A 9,797-nucleotide genomic window follows, 5' to 3' on the forward strand; every position below is an offset into this window, starting at 1 on the left:
GAAGCAGGCAAAAAGGAATACAAACGTCTCAAAAATGAGATCGACAGAAAGTGCAAAATAGCTAAGCAGGGATGGCTAGAGGACAAATGTAAGGAGACTTATCTCACTAGGGGTAAGATAGATACTGCCTACAGATAAATTAAAGAGACCTTTGGAGAAAAGAGGACCACTTTTATGAATATTAAGAGCTCAGATGGAAACCCAGTTCTAAGCAAGGAAGGGAAAGCAGAAAGGTGAAAGGAGTATATAGAGGGTCTATACAAGGGCGATGTACTTGAGGACAGTATTATGGAAATGGAAGAGGATGTAGATGAAGATGAAATGGGAGATACGATACTGCGTGAAGAGTTTGACAGAGCACTGAAAGACCTGAGTCGAAATAGGCCCCCGGAGTAGACAACGTTCCATTGGAACTACTGACGGCCTTGGGAGAGTCAGTCCTCGCAAAACTCTACCATCTGGTGAGCAAGATGTATGAGACAGGCGAAATACCCTCAGACGTCAAGAAGAATATAATAATTCCAATCCCAAAGAAAGCAGGTGTTGACAGATGTGAAAATTACTGAACTATCAGTTTAATAAGTCACAGCTGCAAAATGCTAACGCGAATTCTTTACAGACGAATGGAAAAACTAGTAGAAGCCGACCTCGGGGAAGATCAGTTTGGATTCCGTAGAAATGTTGGAACACGTGAGGCAATACCGACCCTACGAGTTATCTTAGAAGCTAGATAAAGGAAGGGCAAACCTACGTTTCTAGCATATGTAGACTTAGAGAAAGCTTTTGACAATATTGAGTGGAATATTCTCTTTCAAATTCTAAAGGTGGCGGGGGTAAAATACAAGGAGCGAAAGGCTATTTACAATTTGTACAGAAACCAGATGGCAGTCATAAGAGTCGAGGGACATGAAAGGGAAGCAGTGGTTGGGAAAGGAGTGAGGCAGGGTTGTAGCTTCTCCCCGATGTTATTCAATCTGTATATTGAGCAAGCAGTGAAGGAAACAAATAAAAAAATTCGGAGTAGGTATTAAAATCCATGGAGAAGAAATAAAAACTTTGAGGTTCGCCGATGACAGTGTAATTCTGTCAGAGACAGCAAAGGACTTGGAAGAGCAGTTGAAAACGGAATGGATAGTGTCTTGAAAGGAGGATATAAGATGATCATCAACAAAAGCAAAACGAGGATATTGGAATGTAGTCGAATTAAGTCGGGTGATGCTGAGGGAATTACATTAGGAAGTGAGACATTTAAATTAGTAAAGGAGTTTTGCTATTTGGGGAGCAAAATAACTGATGATGGTCGAAGTAGAGAGGATATAAAATGTAGACTGGCAATGGCAACGAAAGCGTCTCTGAAGAAGAGAAATTTGTTAACATCGAGTATAGATTTAAGTGTCAGGAAGTCATTTCTGAAAGTATTTGTATGGAGTGTAGCCATGTATGGAAGTGAATCATGGACGATAAATAGTTTGGACAAGAAGAGAATAGAAGCTTTCGAAATGTGGTGCTACAGAAGAATGCTGAAGATTACATGGGTAGGTCGCATAACTAATGAAGATGTATTGAATAGAATTGGGGAGGAGTTTGTGGCACGACTTGACAAGAAGAAGGGGCCGGTTGGTAGGGCATGTTCTGAGGCATCAAGGGATCACAAATTTAGCATTGGAGGGCAGCGTGGAGGGTAAAAATCATAGAGGGAGACCAAGAGATGAATACACTAAGCAGATTCAGAAGGATGTAGGTTGCAGTAGGTACTGGGAGATGATGAAGCTTGCACAGGATAGAGTAGCATGGAGAGCTGCATCAAACCAGTCTCAGGACTGAAGACCACAACAACAACAACAGATTTGTAAAATAAGTTTATGGTAATGGGAAAGTTAATTCAGATATAAATAACAGTAGTAAATAACTTTATGCATAAACAAAACTTCAGTATATTAGATAATTACGTCGGTAAAAAGTGCAGTCGTAAGGTTTACTACTTTGCGATTGGGTATTGAGGAAAATCGCGGACTGACGGGGGAGAATGTTGATTTGCTATTGGCTGTTGAGTAAACTGACCAATGGTAAAGCAGTAGTTTTCGCGCGCGATTCTCTGCTGGCAGAGAAGACAGGGTATTCTGAAGAAGAGTGGGAGCCTAGCCATGAAACAGTTCGGACGTGTGTAGTAATGGTTCTGATGGAAATGATACGTTGCCGGATCCAGCAGTGTTTCATACATCAAAAGTGTTGGAAAGTGACGGCATAATTATTCAGATGTGTGTGTAGAAATATCGGAATTTTTAAGTGAATTTTGTGACGAGAAAAGACATATATTCCGCGCGGCGTATTGAGCAGGTCGGTGGCTAAAAACTGTGACTGCATGTGGTACCGACAGACTTAATATTTGGCGAGTATTATCGATCAAAAACAATCAGTATTTTTGTAGCTATTACGTTTTCGGGAAATGCAACACCATAAACTTGCTAACGTGAGTGAAAGGGATTGTAAGTGACTGTGCTAAGACTAGCACGGGCTTGGCAGTGATACTTGTTCACCTAAGTTTCAGAATATGTTAGTCGAGGACAAAATTTCGAACCTTTCATTTGTGCGAAAACTTTCTCTCAAATCGTAGATTAGTGATTTAAATTGCTGCCTGCTTCATGTCGAAGTACAGTACGTTTCACTGGGCTTCCCTACTGATGATCTGCTGAGACAATATTTACAGGTAGGTACAGGTCCGTCGTAAAAGGACGGAAAGAACTGCACCGCCGCACACTGCCGCCGAGGCAGAATCAGCTTTCATCAGAAAAAATAACAGAGCAGCATCCTACCGTCCAATGAGTTCTCGCTTGACGCCTGAAGCCGCAAACGACGGTGGTTTGTGTTCAGTGAAATGCACGCTGTAGGGAGTCTGGCTCGGAGTAATCGAGTGGTGCCAACTGCTGCTCAGATTGCTGCTGCAGATTCAGTACGATGCACCAGAACCGTATGCCGAAAAGAATGCTCTTCCCTCTCGGTAGTGCCACATGGCTGTCCAGAGCTCGGTTTTCTCGCGACCACAGCTGCCAGCAATTAGGTACAGTGGCCACATTCCTGCCAAGTCTTTCTGCAGTATCGAAGGACGGAAACCAGCTTCTCGTAGCCCTGTTACACGAAACGCCTCAGTCAGGCATTGATAATGACGTCTTTGTGGCCTAAAGCCACCCTTCAATGCAGTCCGATCCACAACTACGGCTCTTCGCACAGGCGATGAAACAGGCAGGGACTGCATTGCTGCCGGTTCCAAGATACCGTTCCGGTCGCTCATACGCAAATTGTCTCTCACTCGCTTGATTTGAATTTGTTTCTTACCACTACCATTCGTCATGACAGTTGCAACATATGAAACACAATTTCATTAAATTACGTTCTGCCGGCCGCTGTGGCCGATCGTTCGAGGCATTAATATATATTCAGGACTTGCCATTCTATATTCACGAAGATGCAAAGCTGTTACTTTTTGCCGATGATACAAGTATAGCTATCACACCCGACAGACAAGAATTAACTGGTGAAATTGTAAACGATGTTTTTCAGAAAATCATTAAGATGTTCTGTGCAAATGGGCTCTCACGAAACTTTGACAAAACAAAGTATAAATGGAATGATCCCATTAATAAATATAGACTTCGATCAGAAATCGGTAGCCAAGGTAGAATATTCAAAATTGCTAGGTGTATTAATTGATGAGGGGTTGAACTTGAAAAAACACACTGAGGATCTGCTGAAATGTTTGAGTTCAGCTACTTATGCTATTAGGGTTATTGCAAATTTTGGCGATCTACATCTGAGTGAATTAGCTTACCACGCCTATTTTCATTCTCTGCTTTCGTATGGCATCATATTCTGGGGTAAGTCATCATTGAGTAGAAGAGTGTTCATTGGACAAAAGTGTGTAATCAGAATAATTGCTGGAGGTCATCCAAGATCATCCTGCAGACACTTATTTAAAGAGCTAGAGATATTCACTGTAGCCTCACAATATATATATATATATATATATATATATATATATATATATATATATATATATATATATATATATATTCCTGGAAATGGAAAAAAGAACACATTGACACCGGTGTGTCAGACCCACCATACTTGCTCCCGACACTGCGAGAGGGCTGTACAAGCAATGATCACACGCACGGCACAGCGGACACACCAGGAACCGCGGTGTTGGCCGTCGAATGGCGCTAGCTGCGCAGCATTTGTGCACCGCCGCCGTCAGTGTCAGCCAGTTTGCCGTGGCATGCGGAGCTCCATCGTAGTCTTTAACACTGGTACCATGCCGCGAAAGCGTGGACGTGAACCGTATGTGCAGTTGACGGACTTTGAGCGAGGGCGTATAGTGGGCATGCGGGAGGCCGGGTGGACGTACCGCCGAATTGCTCAACACATGGGGCGTGAGGTCTCCACAGTGCATCGATGTTGTCGCCAGTGGTCGGCGGAAGGTGCACGTGCCCGCCGACCTGGGACCGGACCGCAGCGACGCACGGATGCACGCCAAGACCGTAGGATCCTACGCAGTGCCGTAGGGCACCACGCAGCCACTTCCCAGCAAATTAGGGACACTGTTGCTCCTGGGGTATTGGCGAGGACCATTCGCAACCGTCTCCATGAAGCTGGGCTACGGTCCCGCACACCGTTAGGCCGTCTTTCGCTCATGCCCCAACATCGTGCAGCCCGCCTCCAGTGGTGTCGCGACAGGCGTGAATGGAGGGACGAATGGAGACGTGTCGTCTTCAGCGATGAGAGTCGCTTCTGCCTTGGTGCCAATGATGGTCGTATGCGTGTTTGGCGCCGTGCAGGTGAGCGCCACAATCAGGACTGCATACGACCGAGGCACACAGGGCCAACACCCGGCATCATGGTGTGGGGATCAATCTCCTACACTGGCCGTACACCTCTGGTGATCGTCGAGGGGACACTGAATAGTGCACGGTACATCCAAACCGTCATCGAACCCATCGTTCTACCATTCCTAGACCGGCAAGGGAACTTGCTGTTCCAACAGGACAATGCACGTCCGCATGTATCCCGTGCCACCCAACGTGCTCTAGAAGGTGTAAGTCAACTACCCTGGCCAGCAAGATCTCCGGATCTGTCCCCCATTGAGCATGTTTGGGACTGGATGAAGCGTCGTCTCACGCGGTCTGCACGTCCAGCACGAACGCTGGTCCAACTGAGGCGCCAGGTGGAAATGGCATGGCAAGCCGTTCCACAGGACTACATCCAGCATCTCTACGATCGTCTCCATGGGAGAATAGCAGCCTGCATTGCTGCGAAAGGTGGATATACACTGTAGTAGTGCCCGACATTGTGCATGCTCTGTTGCCTGTGTCTATGTGCCTGTGGTTCTGTCAGTGTGATCATGTGATGTATCTGACCCCAGGAATGTGTCAATAAAGTTTCCCCTTCCTGGGACAATGAATTCACGGTGTTCTTATTTCAATTTCCAGGAGTGTATATTCACTTATGAAATTTGTTATTAACAATCCGAACGAATTCAAAAGTAATAGCAGTGTACATGGCTACAACACTATGAGAAAGGATGATCTTCACTACTCAAGGTTAAATCTAACTTTGGCTCAGAAGGGGATAAATTATGCTGCCACAAAAGTCTTTGGTCACTTACCTAGTAGCATCAAAAGTCTGACAGATAGCCATATAGCATTTAAAAGGAAATTAAAAGAATTTCTTAATGGCAAATCCTTCTACTCATTAGATCAATTTTTGGGTATAGTAAGTGGGTAATTTCCCAACCTCCACAAAAAAAAATTATTGAGTGTCATGTAATATTTTGTCTAATGTATTATCTTGTATAGACACCTTTTATTAACCTGACACGTTGCACATCATTACGAAGTGTACTAATCTAATCTAATCTAAACTTCAGTCCGGAACCGCTCTCCTGCTACGGTTGCAGATTCGAATCCTGCCTCGGGCATGGATGTGTGTGATGTCGTTAGGTTAGTTAGGTTTAAGTAGTTTGTAAGTCTAGGGGACTGATGACCTCAGATGTCAAGTCCCATAGTGCTTAGAGCCATTTGAATAACGTTCTAAGATCACCTTCAATGGTCGCATTGGCTATCACATACACAGCAGATAGCTGAGAACACTACCGAACGCTCATTGGCTGTCGGCGAATGCTTGACGTATGTGCGCAGAAGAAGCCTAAACACGACCGCCATCGTTTATAACTCCAATTATAACATCAACTGACTACTCCTAGCTAGTTAACGCTTCCGACCGTTACACCGCGTATCTGAACCTAACTTTATTTGTATCCTCATGCGACTGGCATGGAATCTTTCGGATGTAGAAAGACGCTTTCCAATTTACGTTTATGTCGCACAACTCCTTGGTGTTGCGTTTGTTTTCCGTCAGTGCATATCATCTACATCTGTATAGACACTCCCCAAGCCAGCGAACAGTGCATTGTGGATGGCACCTTGTACCACTACGATCCATTTCGTTTTCCTATTCCACATGTAAGTAGGGCGAGGGAGAAACGATTCTCTATACGCCTGCATGTGAGCTCTAAGTTTTTTCATCTTATCGTCATACTCCTTATGCGAAATGTATGTTGGAGGCAGTAGAGTCGTTCTGCAGTCAACTTAAAATGCCGGTTCTCTAAATTTCCGCAACAGTGCCTCGTTAAAAGCGCGTGTGTTTCCTCCACGAAATCCCATTTGAGTTCCCGAAGCATCTCCGTAATGTTTGCGTGTTGTTCGAAACTACCAGTAACACATCTAGCAGCCCGCCTCCAAATCCCTTCGATATCTTTCTTTAATTTGGCCTGGTGGGGATCCCAAACACTCGAGCAGTAGTCAAGAATCGGTCCTACATGCAGTCTCCTTTACACATACACCACACTTTCGCAAAATTATCTCAATAAACCGATGTCGACCATTCGCCTTCTCTCCTACCAACCTGAAGTTCGCATTCTATTACATATCGTTATGCAACGGTACGCCTAGATATTTAATCGGCTTTGCTTTGTCAAGCAGCACATTACTAATGCCGTATTCGAATATTACTGGATTGTTTTCCCTGCACCTCTGCGGTATCATAAATTTCGAGCAAACTACGATTTACCGCTCCAAACAGATGTTCCAAGTCATCTTGTATCCTCCTATAGTCACTCAGCTTCTACGCTTTACTGTACACCACGGCATCATCAGCAAACAGTCGCACAGACTGCTGCCCACCTTCTCCACTACATCAGTTATATACACTACTGGCCATTAAAATTGCTACACCACGAAGATGACGTACTACAGACGCGGAGGAGATGCTGTGATAAGCAAAAGATTAGCTTTTCAGAGCATTCACACAAAGTTGGCGCCGATGGCGATACCTACAACGTGCTCACATGAGGAAAGTTTCCAACCGATTTCTCATACAAAAACAGCAGTTGACCGGCGTTGCCTCGTGAAACATTGCTGTGATGCCTCGTGTAAGGAGCAGAAATGCGCACCATCACGTTTCCAACTTTAATAAAGGTCGGATTGTAGGCTATCGCGATTGCGGTTTATTGTATATCGACATTGCTGCTCTTGTTGGTCGAGATCTAATGACTTTTAGGAGAATATGGAATCGGTGGATTCAGGAGGGCAATACGGAACGGAGTGCTGGATCCCAACGGCCTCGTATCCATAGCAGTAGAGATGACAGGCATCTTACCCGCATGGCTGTAACGGATCGTGCAGCCACGTCTCGATCCCTGAGTCGACAGATGGGGACGTTTGCAAGACAACAACCACCTGCACGAACAGTTCGACGACGTTCGCAGCAGCATGGACTATGAGCTGGGAGACCGTGGCTGCGGTTACCCTTGTCGCTGCATCACAGACAGGAGCGCCTGCGATGGTGTACTCAACGACGAACCTGGGTGCACGAATGGCTAAACGTCGTTTTTTCGGATGAATCCAGGTTCTGTTTACAGCATCATGATGGTCGCATCCGTGTTTGGCGACATCGCGGTGAACGCGCGTTGGAAGCGTGTATTCGTCATCACCATACTGGAGTATCACCCGGCGTGATGGTATGGGTTGCCATTGGTTGCACGTCTCGGTCACCTCTTGTTCGCACTGACGGCGCTTTGAGCAGTGGACGTTACACTTCAGACGTGTTACGACCCGTGGTTCTACCCTTCATTCGATCCCTCCGAAACCCTACATTTTAGCAGGATAATGCAAGACCGCATGTTACAGGTCCTGCACGGGCATTTCTGGATACAGAAAATGTTCGACTGCTGCCCTGGCGAGGATATTCTCCAGATCTATGACCAATAGAAAACATCTGGTCAATGGTCTACTCTTGATGAACTGTGGTATCGTGTCGAAGCTGCATGGGCAGCTGTACCTGTACACGCCATCCAAGCTCTGTTTGGCTGAATGCCCAGGCGTATCAAGGCCGTTATTAAGGCCAGAGGTGGTTGTTCTGGGTACCAATTTCTCAGTATCTATGCACACAAATTGCATGTAAATTGTAATCACACGTCAGTTCTAGTATAATATACTTGTCCAATGAATACCGGTTTATCGTCCGCCTTTCTTCTTGGTATAGGTATTTTAATGGCCAGCAGTGTATATAGAGAACAGCAGCGGTCGCATCACACTCCCCTGGGGCACTCCAGACGATGGCCTTGTCTCTGATGAACTCTCGCCGTCGAGCACATCATACTGGGCTCTATAATTTAAGACGTCTTCCAGCGACTCACATATTTGGGATCCTAATCGGTTTGCGCGGACCATCGTCTGCAATCTACAGTGGGGCATCGTGTCAAACGCAACGCTTTCCTGAAACTGGGAATTAGAAATATGTCTGTTGGCCTCCACCCATGGATTTTGATATATCACACGAGAAAAGGACAAGCTAAAGTTTCGCAAGAGCGATGCCTTTTAAAACCGGATTCATGGAGAGGAGCTATTGTGTCTCGAGGAAGTTTACTACACTCCTGGAAATGGAAAAAAGAACTCATTGACACCGGTGTGTCAGACCCACCATACTTGCTCCGGACACTGCGAGAGGGCTGTACAAGCAATGATCACACGCACGGCACAGCGGACACACCAGGAACCGCGGTGTTGGCCGTCGAATGGCGCTAGCTGCGCAGCATTTGTGCACCGCCGCCGTCAGTGTCAGCCAGTTTGCAGTGGCATACGGAGCTCCATCGCAGTCTTTAACACTGGCAGCATGCCGCGACAGCGTGGACGTGAACCGTATGTGCAGTTGACGGACTTTGAGCGAGGGCGTATAGTAGGCATGCGGGAGGCCGGGTGGACGTACCGCCGAATTGCTCAACACGTGGGGCGTGAGGTCTCCACAGTGCATCGATGTTGTCGCCAGTGGTCGGCGGAAGGTGCACGTGCCCGCCGACCTGGGACCGGACCGCAGCGACGCACGGATGCACGCCAAGACCGTAGTGCCGTAGGGCACCACGCAGCCACTTCCCAGCAAATTAGGGACACTGTTGCTCCTGGGGTATTGGCGAGGACCATTCGCAACCGTCTCCATGAAGCTGGGCTACGGTCCCGCACACCGTTAGGCCGTCTTCCGCTCATGCCCCAACATCGTGCAGCCCGCCTCCAGTGGTGTCGCGACAGGCGTGAATGGAGGGACGAATGGAGACGTGTCGTCTTCAGCGATGAGAGTCGCTTCTGCCTTGGTGCCAATGATGGTCGTATGCGTGTTTGGCGCCGTGCAGGTGAGCGCCACAATCAGGACTGCATACGACCGAGGCACACAGGGCCAACACCCGGCATCAT

This window comes from Schistocerca gregaria, chromosome 10 (assembly GCF_023897955.1).
Source record: "Schistocerca gregaria isolate iqSchGreg1 chromosome 10, iqSchGreg1.2, whole genome shotgun sequence".
NCBI lineage: Eukaryota > Metazoa > Arthropoda > Insecta > Orthoptera > Acrididae > Schistocerca > Schistocerca gregaria.